A 16,630-nucleotide genomic window follows, 5' to 3' on the forward strand; every position below is an offset into this window, starting at 1 on the left:
CACTAACAAAGAAAGAACCACATCAACTCACACAAAACTGCACTTAAATAGGCTACTCTCTAAATTTTCATTCTCTCTCTCTCTCTCTCTCTCTCTCTCTCTCTCTCTCTCTCTCTCTCTCTCTCTTGAGCGACCGAAAATTACCGGATAATTACAGGTCAATCAGCTTAACTTCAATTATTGGTAAATTATTTGAGACACTTATTCGAGATAAAGTAGTTACCTATCGAGAGTCTAATTCGCTAATCCTGAACTTGCAACATGGTTTCCGTAACAACAGATCTTGTTTGTCGAATCTATTAACGTTCTATAACGAGCTGTTTGCAGTCTATGATGTTTCTAAATCACTTGATATTATTTATTTGGACTTCCAGAAGGCGTTTGATAAAGTCCCACACTAAAAGTTGATTCATAAAATCAAGGAAATAGGTATCGGGGGTAGGTTTCACGAATGGATCAAGCATTGGCTAAGCAAGAGAAAGCAAAGAGTTGTAATAAATGGAGTGACCTCTGAGTGTTGTCCCCCAAGGCTCTGTCTTGGGACCCGTTCTCTTCGTCATTTACATCAACGACATTGACCTTGGTCTCAATAATTTCATTATTATAGTAAATTTGCGGACAACACGAAAATCAACAATGCGGTACTTGCGGAATGTGACAGGCGGAACCTACAAGAAGATTTGCGTAAGATATCAGATTGGTCAGTAAAATGGGAAATGCCTTTTAATATAAACTGGTGTCAGATTCTGCAGGTTCGATCTGTATGTATAAAGAAGGACTATGAAATGTGCGGCGTTAATGTTAAAGGCGTTCACTCGGTCAAAGTCGCGTCTAACCTCATGTTTTCCCAGCAGCGCAACGAGTCCGTTAAACAAGCAAACAGGATGATCGGTTTGATTAAGTGAATAAAGATGTTATACTACCTTTGTATAATAGTTTCTTCGGACTTCATTTGGAGTATGCCGTGCAGTTTTGGTCTCCCCACCATGCGAAAGACATTGCTAAATTAGGTGTTCAGCGTAGACTCTACGCTGAACACCTAATCTTGGTTGCTCTACGCCGTAGAGCAACCAAGATGATTCCTTCATTACGAAACAAACCCTACGAGGAAAGGCTGTCACATCTAAACCTGTTTTCTCTTGAAAAACGCCGCCTCAAGAGGAAAAATGATCGAGTGCTTTAAAATACCTAACGGTTTTACCAACGTGGATCCGACCAAGCTCTTTGTGATGGATAATTCGACGCGAACGAGAAATAATGGCGTTAAACTCAAATGTAGACAAGTTCATTCAGATTGCACAAAATTCTTTTTCACTAATGCTGTCGTTCGAGATTGGAACAGATTACCACCATCAGTGGTGCAGTGTAACTCGATTACATCGTTTAAGAATAATCTTGACCGCCATCTCCTTCTAAATGTTCACTAGGTCAGTTTCAACGCCATGGTGGCCGCAAAACAAATGTCACTTAGGTTTAGGACAGACCACCTAGTTTGGGCCTTAGGGCCTGTGTGGTCTGCTTATCTATGTAATTCTATGTAATTCTCTCTCTCTCTCTCTCTCTCTCTCTCTCTCTCTCTCTCTCTCTCTCTCTCTCTCTCTCTGCTATACACGATCTCAACTCCAGCAGGTCACGAAGTACAAGAAGTGAAGGCCACGAATCTTATCTATACTACTACTACTACTACTCCTCGCATCTTAGCGTCTTAAGTACTCACCCTCGTGTCTCTTCGTCCTTGTTTTCGTCTGCCTCGTCCTCGTCCTTTCATCCTAGTCCTCGTTCTGTTCCTACAATAGTTATCATCATCGGCGGATTCCTTGTTCTCGGCCTCCAGTTGTTCCTACGCATCACTATTACACAGTTACTCTTGCTAGTATTCCTCGTTATCACTTTCCTCTCCGACAACTAACACTCTTCACGCATCACAGTGTTCGGTCGTTCCCGCCACCGAGTCGAGCACCCCGAAACACCATGAAACACGAATTGCTTCCAACTCCCGTTTTCTTTCAAACAACGTCAAAGTGTTTTTCGCCTTCCTACCTATTACCTCTCTCTCTCTCTCTCTCTCTCTCTCTCTGATCTTGTATACCTTCCTCTACAAAGTATAAACACACATACACACACACACACACAGCTCTCCCTCGCCTTCCTCACTCTCATGTCCCACACGCTCGTTGTCCACGGGCATTTTATCTCAAGGCTTCATCAAATGTTATACATTATATCGACACGTCCACTGTGTCTCTAAGCCTGCCACACCATCGTCACTCCACTGAGTTCACGCCCCCGGCTCGCCATGCCACCACCAACACGTGCTGAACCAACAGCCTTGACTGAACACTGGCCCGCCCGCCGCCACAACGCCTCCACGCGGCCACTAGTAAAACACACCACAAAATATCACGTAAAAGGGGAGGCTTTTCTATGATTGATTCTTGCTTGTCAATAGAAAGGTGTTTTTACATAACTTAATGAAGCAGTGATTGTAAAAGGCATGTAAAACTATAATTACGGGTGAAATTTGGATGAACCAACGAAAATCGTCAAGGATGAGGAATTATATACGCGGCAAAAACACAACGGCAACTTGTTATGCAGCTGAAGGACATTATTTATAGACGATCTGGTTCAGCTTGTTCTGCCCCAAACCACAACGGTCTCCATGTGTTCTCGCAGGCTTTTTTGCATTTTTTTGTTGTTGTTTTTGTACATATACACTATGCAGTTGTCAATCACATGATATGGTACAGCACGGCCTCTCGTGATATCTTTATATGAATAAAAGTTTTGTAAACAATAATTTCTAATGTTGTCCTCATTTTGATCTATACATCACGGCAGCCACTATAAATAAAAATCGTCTGCGCCACTAAGAGGCCCCTCAGGACGCTATAGGCAACACAGAAAAAAAAGAAAAACGCTACCGGTTAAAATTTCTGCGCTAACAAAACTTAGTGAAAAAGATTAGTTGGAACATAATGTGACAAAAATGGAATTATGAGAGGCAATAAAGTATAACTATAGCTACTACTATTCATTACTACTACTACCACTACTGCTACTTTTTTTTTTCTACATAAATGATACCTCCACCCATGTTTATTTTCCCGACACATAATCATGGAGGGCTCCATAGTTTGGAGGTCATTAGCCTCAACTCTGTTCGCTAATGACTGTGGCATCCAACCATATCGCTAATACTACTACTACTACTATTACTACTACTATTACTACTACTACTATTACTACTACTCTAGCAACCCTGTATACTATTGAGACTATTCCTATCAGCACAGTTTGTAGGCGTATGATATTTATTGCCTCTAGTTCTTCAGGTTAAATTCAGGAAGTCTTCAGCCACCCCGTACATATAGGCCTAAATAAAGTGTTCTCAGTCAATAGCCTACTAGTTTTGGGAGAATAGTTATGAATAGTTTTTTTCTGCTTTAATAGTCAATAACAATAATAGTAGTTTATTTTCTGAGGCCGTGAGCATCTTTCCCTTCTGATACTTTTTTTCTTATTTCTTTATTTATATTATTCTTATTAATTACTTGTTATCTTTCTTTCCTTCTTCCTTCTTTATTTCTCTTTTCCTCTTTTATTTTTCATCTCCCCTTCCTTTTCTATTTTTCATCTTCCTTTTTGTTTCCTTTCTTTCCTTCTCCTTCCTTCCTTGTTTCTCCTTAAATTATTTCTCATTTCCTTTTCTATTTTCTTTTTCCTCCTTCTTTATTTTTTCTCTTCCTTTTTTTTTCTTTCTTTCCTTCTCCTTCCTTCTTACTTTCTCCTTTATTTTTAACTTCCCTGCTTATTCCTTCTTTTCTTTCCTTCCCTCTCCTTCTTTTTTTCTTATTTTCCTATTTTCTTTTTCTCATTTTTCTATTTATTTTATTTCCTTTCTTCCTTTCCTTTATTCCTCATTTTCCTGATTATCCTTTCCTTCTTATTTTCTTCTTTGTTTCTCATTTTCCTCTTATTTTATTTTATTCCTTCTTTATTTCTCTTTTTTTGTTATTTTATTTTCCTCTTCCTTCTTTTAGTATTTATTTCTCACTGTCATTTTTTATCTTTTTCTTTCCTTCTTCTTCGTTTTTTATTTCGCATTTTCCTTTTTACTTTTTTCTTTGTTACTTCATCTCATTTTTCTTTTTATTCTTTCTTTCTCTCCTTCTTCCTTCTTTGTTTCTCTTTTATTTCTCGCTTTTCCGTTTATTCCTTATTCTCCTTTATTTCTCACTTTCCTGTTTATTCCTTCCTGCTTTCCTTCGATCTGTTTCTTACTTCCATGTTTATTTCCTTTATCTATTTCCTTCTTCATTCTTTATTTCTCACTTTCCTGTTATTTTTCCTTCTTCGTTTCTCACTCAATTCTTATATTCCTTTTTATTTTTTCTTTCCTTCTTCATTTTTCCTTTTTCTCACTTTCCTCTATTTTCTTTATCTTCCTTTCTTCTGTTATTCTCTATTTCTCCTTGTCTTCTCAATTTCCTGTTTATTATTTCTTTATATCCTCGCCTACGGTGCCCAGGCATAGGCCTTGAATGCATCTAGAGGCCATCAAAAAGTGTGCTCAGTGTTTTTTTATTTGTTTGTTTTTTGGTATTTCGTTGGGGATATACCCCAAGGGAGGAAGGCGGTGCATGCCGCGCAACCACCCAGACGGCTGGTAGAGAGATGCCCAATTCTTTTGAGGAGGAGACCCAACAACGGGGCTGAGGGTGTCGGAAAGAGCCCACCTTTCCACTCCCATGGCACCGGACAGGTCTCGAACCCATACGCTTCAGCACCCCGCCAGAGCGCAAGGCGCAGACTCTACCACGGGACCACGAGAGCCCCCTTGCGCTCAGTGTACTGAAAGCTTACCAGAGTGTGTTAAAGGAGAAAAAATATATCCTGAATTGATATATATATATATATATATATATATATATATATATATATATATATATATATATATATATATATATATATATATATATATATATATATAACTTCCTTCTCTCTCTCTCTCTCTCTCTCTCTCTCTCTCTCTCTGTTTTCTTACTTCTCTCTCTCTCTCTCTCTAATAGACAATAGACAAAGAATCCTCCAAATCAGGGCTTCCATGAATAGAGAAAATGTAAAGATTACTGAACATTTTGTCATGGTTTGAAGGCACCTGCTGCAGCAGCCTTGAGGCACCAGCAGCAGGGCCCGAGTGGAGTGCCTGCCTGGCCCTGGCCTGGGAATACTGCTCCTTCTTGCCAGGAAGGGTTCATCAGGCCAGGCTGTGTGTGGGACAGCTCTGAGGAATGGCTGACACCAGAGACAAGTGTTTCCCAGCAACAGAACGTCACGGTAAAGGCCTCAACAGATGGCTCCCTCAGAACCCTCTTTAACACATGGGTGTTGGCACACAGAACTGTAATATTTACCCCCACGGCCAGGCCGAGGATGAACACACAGATAAAGGCAACAACAACAAAACAACTTCTGAAATTGACATCATCTCTTCTGGACACTCATTCTGTTTATTGTAGAGGAGACAGCACCTGGCAGGCTTTTTGTTTTGTTTTAGTTCCTGAGCAGCTTCCTTGGCTGTGAGACAACAAGTATTAAGCAGAACAACATCCTCATTACCCTGTTGGCTTGAAAAAAAAGTTGGACAAGGTCAGTTTTCTCTGCTGCATGAGGCAAAGTCCCCCCTGGCTTACTGACGGGTGAGTTACTGAATCAGGACCAAACAGAGCAGACTTTAGTAATGGCCACCAGTTGTGAGCCTGAGATGCACCAATGAGGATGTCTCCACAGTGACTGGCATAATTCCTCTCCTCAGCCCCATCAACCTGACCCACAGACCTAGGAGCATTTTGAATAGAAACTTTCAGGGTCACTTCATTCGCCATTCATCTTACCAGCATGAACCAGAAAAAGTGAACTGCTTACCACACACACCAGAAAAAGTTAACTGCTTACCACACACACCAGAAAACGTGAAAACTGTTTACCACACACCAGAAAACGTGAAAACTGTTTACCACACACCAGAAAACGTGAAAACTGTTTACCACACACCAGAAAACGTGAAAACTGCTTACCACACACACCAGAAAACGTGAAAACTGCTTACCACACACACCAGAAAATGTGAAAACTGCTTACCACACACACCAAAAAACGTGAAAACTGTTTACCACACATACCAGAAAACGTGAAAACTGTTTACCACATACACCAAAAAACGTGAAAACTGTTTACCACACATACCAGAAAACGTGAAAACTGCTTACCGCACACACCAAAACACGTGAAAACTGTTTACCACACACCAGAAAACGTGAAAACTGCTTCCCACACACCAGAAAACGTGAAAACTGATTAACACACACACCAGAAAATGTGAAAAATGCTTACCACACACCAGAAAATGGGAAAACTGTTTACCACACACCAGAAAACGTGAAAACTGTTTACCACACACCAGAAAACGTGAAAACTGCTTACCACACACCAGAAAATGTGAAAACTGCTTACCACACACCAGAAAACGTGAAAACTGTTTACCACACACCAGAAAACGTGAAAACTGTGTACCACACACCAGAAAACGTGAAAACTGGTTACCACACACCAGAAAACGTGAAAACTGCTTACCACACACCAGAAAACGTGAAAACTGTTTACCACACACCAGAAAACGTGAAAACTGCTTACCACACACCAGAAAACGTGAAAACTGTTTACCACACACCAGAAAATGTGAAAACTGTTTACCACACACCAGAAAATGTGAAAACTGTTTACCACACACCAGAAAATGTGAAAATTGCTTACCACACACCAGAAAATGTGAAAATTGCTTACCACACCAGAAAATGTGAAAACTGCTTACCACACACACCAGAAAATGTGAAAAATGCTCAACACACACACCAGAAAATGTGAAAAATGCTTAACACACACACCAGAAAATGTGAAAAATGCTTACCACACACACCAGAAAATGTGAAAAATGCTTAACACACACACCAGAAAATGTGAAAAATGCTTACCACACACCAGAAAATGTGAAAAATGCTTAACACACACACCAGAAAACGTGAAAACTGTTTACCACACACCAGAAAATGTGAAAAATGCTTAACACACACACCAGAAAACGTGAAAACTGTTTACCACACACCAGAAAACATGAAAACTGCTTACCACACACCAGAAAATGTGAAAACTGCTTACCACACACCAGAAAATGTGAAAACTGCTTACCACACACCAGAAAATGTGAAAACTGTTTACCACACACCAGAAAACATGAAAACTGCCTACCACACACCAGAAAATGTGAAAACTGCTTACCACACACCAGAAAATGTGAAAACTGCTTACCACACACCAGAAAATGTGAAAACTGCTTACCACACACCAGAAAACGTGAAAACTGTTTACCACACACCAGAAAATGTGAAAACTGTTTACCACACACCAGAAAACGTGAAAACTGTTTACCACGCACCAGAAAACGTGAAAACTGTTTACCACACACCAGAAAACGTGAAAACTGTTTACCACACACCAGAAAACGTGAAAACTGCTTACCACACACCAGAAAACGTGAAAACTGCTTACCACACACCAGAAAATGTGAAAACTGTTTACCACACACCAGAAAATGTGAAAACTGTTTACCACGCACCAGAAAACGTGAAAACTGCTTACCACACACCAGAAAATATGAAAACTGTTTACCACACACCAGAAAATGTGAAAACTGTTTACCACACACCAGAAAATGTGAAAACTGTTTACCACACATACCAGAAAATGTGAAAACTGCTTACCACACACCAGAAAATGTGAAAACTGTTTACCACACACCAGAAAATGTGAAAACTGTTTACCACACATACCAGAAAATGTGAAAACTGTTTACCACACACCAGAAAACGTGAAAACTGTTTACCACACACCAGAAAATGTGAAAACTGTTTACCACACACCAGAAAATGTGAAAACTGTTTACCACACCAGAAAATGGGAAAACTGTTTACCACACACCAGAAAATGTGAAAACTGTTTACCACACACCAGAAAATGTGAAAACTGTTTACCACACACCAGAAAATGTGAAAACTGTTTACCACACACCAGAAAATGTGAAAACTGTTTACCACACACCAGAAAATGTGAAAACTGTTTACCACACACCAGAAAATGTGAAAACTGCTTACCACACACCAGAAAATGTGAAAACTGTTTACCACACACCAGAAAATGTGAAAACTGTTTACCACACACCAGAAAATGTGAAAACTGTTTATCACACACCAGAAAATGTGAAAACTGTTTACCACACATACCAGAAAATGTGAAAACTGCTTACCACACACCAGAAAATGTGAAAACTGTTTACCACACACCAGAAAATGTGAAAACTGTTTACCACACATACCAGAAAATGTGAAAACTGTTTACCACACACCAGAAAATGTGAAAACTGTTTATCACACACCAGAAAATGTGAAAACTGTTTACCACACATACCAGAAAATGTGAAAACTGCTTACCACACACCAGAAAATGTGAAAACTAATTCTAAAAAGTCATTGTGTTGTGGTAAGTGTATTTGTCCTGAATACAAGGGAGGATGGACGCCACACAGCCCTCAGGATGATGGCTACTGATGCTGCTGCTCTCCATCCTGCCTGTGGAAGGTGTCCTGGTGCACCTGGAATCAGAATACAAACAGTGCCACCTTAATCATCAGCAGCAGAGGCAGTGTACGCTAAAGACATGCTCAACACACTCAAAATACCAGGGGCTGTATTCTTAATTCAGAGCCCAAGCACATATATTTAACAAGGTTTTCATAGGCATTTGGGGCATTTCCATGGGTAGCTTAATAACCCTGGTGGTAGTTTACCCCTTCATCTCTACCATGAACATGAAAAATACTCATGAAAACCCAGCTGCTCTCCTTTCCGGACTTTGGAAATAGTTAATGTGAGAAGCGGAAGCATCTGAGAATACCGACGCAGGTGTCATCTAAAACTAAGTACCGTAAACCGGGGTGACTTCAGACACGGGGTGACTTTGGACAAAAAGTGGATAAAAAGTTGACAAGTTGATAACTCGTAGCCACTTGCAACAAACTAGATGATTTTAGTGTCAAAATTTGTCTTTTGCCTTATAGTTTTCAAATAAAAATGTTGTTTTCTTGAGACACGTTTCTGTTTTGAAAACAAGCACAATATGTGTTTTTGAAATTTCGTAAAATTTACCCCTTTGGAAAACTTCTTCTGGCAGGAACGATCTGTATTACACACAACGTCAAAGAAACATGCTTAACTAGAACAGTTAGAATGATTCAGGGGTGCTTAACATATCCTACACACCTGTAAATGTTACTTAAATGGAGGCATGTCAAAAAATGGCTCAAAATGGGGTGACTTCGGACACCTAAATATAACTACATATTGTGGGGTGACTAAGGCGGGGTTCCCCCTATTCCATCAGTGACGCCATCAACAGAGCCCAGGCCCCGCGCGGAGCCCGTCCACAGATGAACTCAAGTTAACTTTTGGGTCCGTAATGGCGGTGGTGGTGCCAGTCCAGTGATGTTGAATATTCTACATATCATGAAAATATGAAATAGAAGTACAGTACCCTCTCGAGTTTCGCGCTTGCTTCATTCCGAAGGTATAGCACTAAACTCGAGGATCGTGAAACTCGAGGTATTGAAATACATGAAAAAGCGCTTATTGGTTCCGACCCGTGGAAAAAAAAAGTTTTTTTTCGACTTGACTCCCTTGTTTTCACAATTTTTTTCGACTTTACTCCCTTGTTATCTCCAAATACTTACCTTGGTAATAGACAGCAAATGGGAAGTGAGAACAGCAGGTCGTTTTGAAGCCGCAGTTGAAGCCGGCTGCCTTACAACTGGCTGGCAGTTCTGAATACACGCTTGTGATCCACGTGGTGTCGTCTGCTAAAGGAAGGGCGGTCGCTCGCGGTCACCGTGGGACAGTTGGACAAACCAATATTTTCTGGTCGTTTTCTGTGTTATGATATAATATGCTAACTCTTTCTGTTATAAATCATTAAATCACTAACATCATGATTGACTTGTCAATGCCTATTGAACGTAAACCACCGCCGCAGCCGCAAAATAGCTCGCAGAGAGGTTCAACTTGCTTACTGCTTCCATATTTCCCTCACCGCTCACAAAGACCACAAGCGGACAAACTAGAACAAATCCAGGCAAATTAACACTTTTAATGCTGTGTATTCCCACAGCGCGCATGCGTGATGGACAGAATGACTAATTTCAGCGGGGAGATATTTCTCGCAACACCGGCCAGTGTATTGGACCTTCTTCTTTTGACCTGTAATGCTTTGTAACGCTTCTTAGGTCCTCCTTCTCCACACTTTTATACTCCACAACATGCACTTAGGGCCGCTTTCACAGTCATTTTGTTTGTTTTGATCGTTATCAGTCGCGGGGATCGCCGCTCTAGTATTTCCACGTGAAACTGGCCGATGGGTAGTGATGTGATGTGATGGTGTCGGAGGTTTTGCCTTTACAACGGAACCTCGTGGCGGCTGCGGGGCTAGCCTAGCCCCGCACCTTACCACACACTCTCAACACCTGTCGCTTTCTCTGCAGCCACCACTACCCCATAGGCCAATTTCACGTGGAAAACTATAGCGTCGATCGCCGCCATTGGTAACGATCAAAACAAACAAAGTGACTGTGAAAGCGGCCCTTAGTTAACAGTCCGCACTTATACACTTCACCCTAAACTTAGGTGTTTTTCTGTTCTTTTCTTTCCCTGATTTTGCTTTTCTATGCCCTTCTGCTATTTTCCACAGTTACTTTTCACCGTCGCTGCCATGCATTACAGGTCAAAAGATGAAGAAGAAGAAAACAACACCGGGAGATCTACAATATTCATAGACTCGAGAAAAAAAGTTTTTTGGACTGGTTCCACAGCACGGGGTGTTCTCTTATCTTGTTAATCAAGTAGTAAGCTAAGCAGCTCTTCCAATCCATTTTACGAGTCTCTTGATGAGCCATCTTCCACCGCTCCTCACTCCTCAGCCACTGCCGTCGTCTGGTTGTTTACATGCAGCCGCGAGGTACCCACGTACCCACGCTCGTACTCACAACCGTTTTCCATTAATACAGACAACCAACAACTCACTCCCGGTTAGGCATACGGGCAACCGCGGTTGCCAGTAGCCCCAATGGTTGGACACCGCCTTTTAAGGCAGCACGCATGACGCCGACGGTAGGTAGACGCGATCCATACATGTCAAAGCAACGCGAAACTCGTGGGGCAATGCGCGAAAGTCGTGATGGTAAGAATTTAGGACTAAGCGCTAAACTCGAGGATCGCGAAACTCGGATAGCGCGAAACTCGAGAGGGTACTGTACTTTGCTACAAAATAACATATACAAGAATAAATTTCCAGTGAAATGCATCATGATCAAATCTGATAAATGAGATGTAAAATAGTGTGCACTTCAAAGAGCCCTAACACACTTGAATATTGCCCTACCATTATGAAAATTTCTTGTGGTGATCATGTAATCATTAAGCTTCCAAAAAAACTAAAACTGTGCTCTACATCTTATAGTTTTTTTTGTAATAACATTTTTTTCAAAATTATTGACCATTTTTTACTTCCCTGCTACTACTGACCTGAAATGTGGGAACTTCTTTCCCAAGATTATTGCCAATTCTTTTCCCGGTTCAACAGTGTCCGAAGTAACCCCCGGAATGTGCGAACAGGCTCAGATACGTAAACCCAATGAAATATAGCCACTGTTTCGTGAAAATGTTGCACCATGTAATGATAGCCCTTAACAATACAGAGTTAATGCACACTCAGCATAGATCCTAGCCCTAAAAACAAAAAATTCAGAAGCAAAAAATCTTGAAAACTGTCCGAAGTTACCCCAGTTTATGGTATGGGCATAACACCATTTACACCAATAGGACTAAACTACATTTTTTTTCACGGTAAACAGCTCAAGGGGCAGAAACAAAAGAGGAACAAAAAAGCCTCCTGACCACTGCTCAACAATTGCAAACAGAAGGAGTGGCTGGAGAAGAGGTTAATTAACCCGTCCACTGCGATTGTCAGGGATCTGACCTTCAGTGGCAGCCTGGTAACATATAGTCCCTGGTCTTTCTCTGCCTCTGTGGTGGATAGTGAAGTGTTTCCCATGTGGTATTGGTGTGCTGTACTATCCCCTCCTATCCCCTCCCAAGGTGCAGGACTTTACATTTTTCTTCATTGAATTGTAGCAGCCACTTTTTGTTCCACTCCTGTAGCTTGGTGAGGTCTTCTGGTAGGAAATCCATGGTCAAGAGGTTAAGGAAGGAAAGGTGTCCAGATCCTCCCCTTCAAAGGCTCATGGTGGCTGTTTCTTCACCCCATCACACAGTGCAAACTCTTAGGCTGTTGTGGCGGTTCATTAACTTTCCTTCACATGTAAAAGCAGGGGGACTCACAGCATCCTTGGCCCAGTGCTTGCTTACCTTGATGCATGCACTGTCTACTGAATGATTAGTAAAATATGTACAACAAACACAATGCCTCAAGCAGCCACAATGCAAGACTGAAGATATAATAGTAGGAGCCTTTCTTTATAAATGTGGGTTTGGAAGTACAACAATGACTGGCCATCACAGCGGAAACAGACTGGCCGGTGAGGAGGTTAAAGATGATGAGAGTGCAGAGAGACAGAGCAAAGTTGTAGGTCAGTTTAGAAAGCCAAGATTTGTTCCATCCACCTTGAGGGTTTATCACTGTGGGTTCAGGAGTACAGCAATGACTGGCCATCGCAGCAGAAACAGAATGGCCAGCGAGGAGGTTAATCCCTTGACTGTGGATTTCCTAGCAAAAAAATTCACCAAGCTACAGGAATTAAAAAGTGGCTGCTACAATTCAATGAAGAAAAATGTAAAGTCCTGCACCTTTGAGAGAGGATATCCAGCACATCAATACCACATGGGAAACACTCCACCATCCACCACAGAGGCAGTGAAAGACCTGGGACTATATGTTACCAGGCTACCAGTGAAGGCAAAATGCCTGACACTCACAGCAAGGAGGTTAAAGATAAGAGTGCAGAGAGGGGGAGCAAAGTTATGGAAGGGATGTTGAGAAAGCAGAGGTTTGTTGCACCCACCTTGAGGGTTTGCTGTGACACAAACATGCGTGGACACCTTGGGCAGCACACGTATGAGGCGCGGCGGGAGTGTGTGTGCAGGTGTGAGGTGAGGTAGCGGGCGCGGGCAGAGGTGCGGCCACAGATGCGACAGATATGGCCGCCCTCGCCCTCCTTGGCCCTGGGGCTGCCCGGAACACCCTGGGACTGTGCCCGCGCCGGTGCCCGTGGCTGTGACTGCTGCTGCTGCTCCTCCCCTTCCTTCTGTTTCCCTTCCTAAATGGTGCTCTGGAAGGCAATTGGGCTACCAATAGAAAATTGGGCTACTTATCTTGTTAAATATAAATCTACTTAGTCTACTACTCCTACTTAATTCGGCTACAAGTAGTAAATTGGGCTACTTTTGTTACTAAATCTAAATCTACTAAATCTACTGCTACTATTAATCTAAGTTAGGCTACCAAGCTACTTTGGGGCTGCTGATTCTTTCACTTGGGTCTATTTTTGTTCTTTCTACAGCGAAGGAGGCAGCAGCTCGAGGGAAAAAACAAAAACAAAATAAAGTCTGCTATACGTTGCTACGACAACAGAAAATGGAATGAGAGCCCAGAAGAGAGGTCAGTTCAAGGTGGAGAGGTGTCTTGATACCCTTCTCTCATGTTAACTAAATCCAGTTACTCCATCAATTACCCAATCAAAATAGTTGGGTATCGTTTTTGTATACGTATTTTTGCATTTTATTCGTTTGTTAATCATAGCAGAGAATATTTCATAGGAACAACAATAATAGTCAGATACTTTTTCTGTCCAACCGTACTATCTTTTTGTCTCTATCTTTAATGGGTATTGAACTATCAGCAAAAACAGGGGCACAGTACCACGCCCATCTTGTCTCCACCATTCTCACAGCTGCCCATCACTTCAGCTCGGGGCATAAAAGGAAAAAAATCCCACTATAGCCCTACCAGTTGAAGTGTGTGTGTGTGTGTGTGTGTGTGTGTGTGTGTATTTACCTAGTTGTGTTTACCTAGTTGTGACATACGGGAAAAGAGCTACGCTCGCGCTGTCCCGTCTCCATATCCTCTCTTATCCAACTTTTCCTTAAAATCATGAATGTTTCGTGCACAAACCACCTCCTCCTCCAGTCCATTCCACAGCTCAATACTTCTGTTTGGGAAGCTAAACATTTTCACATCTCGCCTACACGTGGTCGCCCTCAACTTCTTTCCATGTCCTCTTGTTTCCCTCTCGCTCCACACACACAGGTCCTCTCTGTCCAGATTCTCCACCCCGCTCACCACCCTGTACACCGCTATCAGGTCTCCTCTTTCTCTTCTTCTCTCCAGGGTTGTGAGCCCCATGCTATTGAGTCTCTCCTCGTAAGTCCGATTCCTAAGTTCCGGTACCATCTTAGTTGCCACTCTCTGCACTCTTTCCAGCTTTCTAATATTCTTCTTTTCGTGAGGAGACCAGACCACTGCTGCATATTCCAACCTTGGCCTTATCATTGTAACTATTATTTTCTTCATCATCTCCTCATCCAAATACACGAATGCCGTCCTTATGTTCCTCAGCAAATTCATAGTTTGTCCCGTTATCCTGTTGATCTGTTTGTCCGGTGACATGTTCTCTGAGATAGTCACTCCCAAATCTTTTTCTTCCATTCATCTGCATATTATCTCACTTCCCATCTTATAATCATATTCACATCTTCTTCCACTCCTACCAAACTCTATTTTTTTACATTTCCCAAGGTTGAATTCCATCTGCCATGTACCACTCCACTCACATATTTTGTCCAGGTCCCTCTGCAATGCCTCACAGTCTTTCACATCATTGACTCGTCTCAATAGCTTTGCATCATCTGCAAACAAACTCACATAGCTGGTCACTCCGTCCACCATATCATTTATATAAACAGCAAACATTATTGGCGCCAGCACCGAACCTTGCGGGACCCCACTCCTCACTGGGCACCAGTTGGAAACCCTGTCCCTGATTATTGTCCTCATTTCCCTGTTGGTTAGGAAGTCCTCCAGCCACTTAATAAGTCCATCACCCACTCCACCCTTATTTTTAATTTTCCAAATTAGTCTTCTGTGCGGTACTTTGTCGAATGCCTTTTTCAAATCCAGGTACACTCCATCCCCCCAGCCTTCTCTCTCCTGTATTGAATTTGTCACCCTTGAGTAATAACATAACAAGTTGGTGACACAAGATCTCCCTCTCCTGAATCCAAACTGGTAATCCGAGATAATTCTCTCCCTTTCTAAAAAATCCGACCACCTGTTTTTAACTAGCCTCTCACATATCTTCACAACCACACTAGTGAGTGATACCGGTCTGTAATTTAATGGGTCCTCTCTCTTTCATCCTTTATAAATTGGTACTATGTTTGCTCTCTTCCAATCTTGTGGTACCCTTCCTTCAGGCGCTCATTATGGAGTGCAGTTTCTCTGCAAGTTACTCACTACATTCTTTCAGGATCCACCCTGATACTTCATCCGGCCCTGTCGCCTTCCTTACATCCAGCTTGTTCAAGCTTTCTTTGACCTCCTGCACCGTTAACTGTATCTCCTGCATAACCCTTCCTCTCTCCTGGCCCGGTGGTTGTACGAATTCGTCTTCCTTTGTGAAAACTCTATGAAAGCTATTGTTCATCACTTCTGCCATCTCTGCTGGGTCTTCATATGTAGCTCCATCCATTTTCAGTTTATCGATTGTTTCTCTATTCTTTGATTTGCCGTTCACATGTCTATAAAATAATTTAGGTGTGTGTGTGTGTGTGGGTGGGTGGGTGTGGGTGTGGGTGTGTGCGCCTCACCTGCTGTGCCTGTGGGTGGTGTGTGCGCATGTGTACATTCTCCAGGTAGATGCGGCGCTTGAAGGAGGCTCCACAAATGCGGCACTGGTGTCTGGTGGCACTGTGCTGCTCCTGCGGAAACACAAGGTGCTGGGTATAGCAACACTCCACCCTACCCTGGCACTCCTGTCCCTCTTCCCATTGAAACACAAGGTGCTGGGTATAGCAACACTCCACCCCACCCTGGCACTCCTGTCCCTCTTCCCATTGAAACACAAGGTGCTGGGTATAGCAACACTCCACCCTACCCTGGCACTCCTGTCCCTCTTCCCATTGAAACACAAGGTGCAGGGTATAGCAACACTCCACCCCACCCTGGCACTCCTATTCCTGTTTAGAGTAAAAGTCTATTGATGGAAGACCTCACATTACATTAGTACATCCTTTACATAATAATCAACATAGATATTTTTAATTTATTTTTATTTTTATTTTTTTACAGCTAAGGAGACAGTTCAAGGGCGTAAAGAAAAATATAAAAAAAAATCCCGCTACTCACTGCTCCTGAATAGATATCAAAGAAGTGTCCAAAAAGAGAGATCAATTTCGGGAGGAGAAGTGTCCTGATACGCTCCTCTTGAAAGAGTTCAAGTCGTAGGCAGGAGGAA

At 42.1% G+C, this 16,630-nt stretch overlaps 1 long non-coding RNA gene across 1 annotated transcript; it reads right to left on the reverse strand.

Annotated features, from left to right (window-relative positions):
- Positions 1 to 8,585: 8,585 nt before the first annotated feature.
- LOC126985639 (uncharacterized) lies at positions 8,586 to 16,185 on the reverse strand. The gene is made up of 3 exons (XR_007738829.1): positions 15,984 to 16,185; positions 13,181 to 13,447; positions 8,586 to 8,707 (listed from the first exon to the last, which is right to left on the reverse strand). It is a non-coding gene; the product is annotated as an uncharacterized LOC126985639 (long non-coding RNA).
- Positions 16,186 to 16,630: the final 445 nt, after the last annotated feature.

This window comes from Eriocheir sinensis, chromosome 60 (assembly GCF_024679095.1).
Source record: "Eriocheir sinensis breed Jianghai 21 chromosome 60, ASM2467909v1, whole genome shotgun sequence".
In the NCBI taxonomy this organism is placed as follows: domain Eukaryota; kingdom Metazoa; phylum Arthropoda; class Malacostraca; order Decapoda; family Varunidae; genus Eriocheir; species Eriocheir sinensis.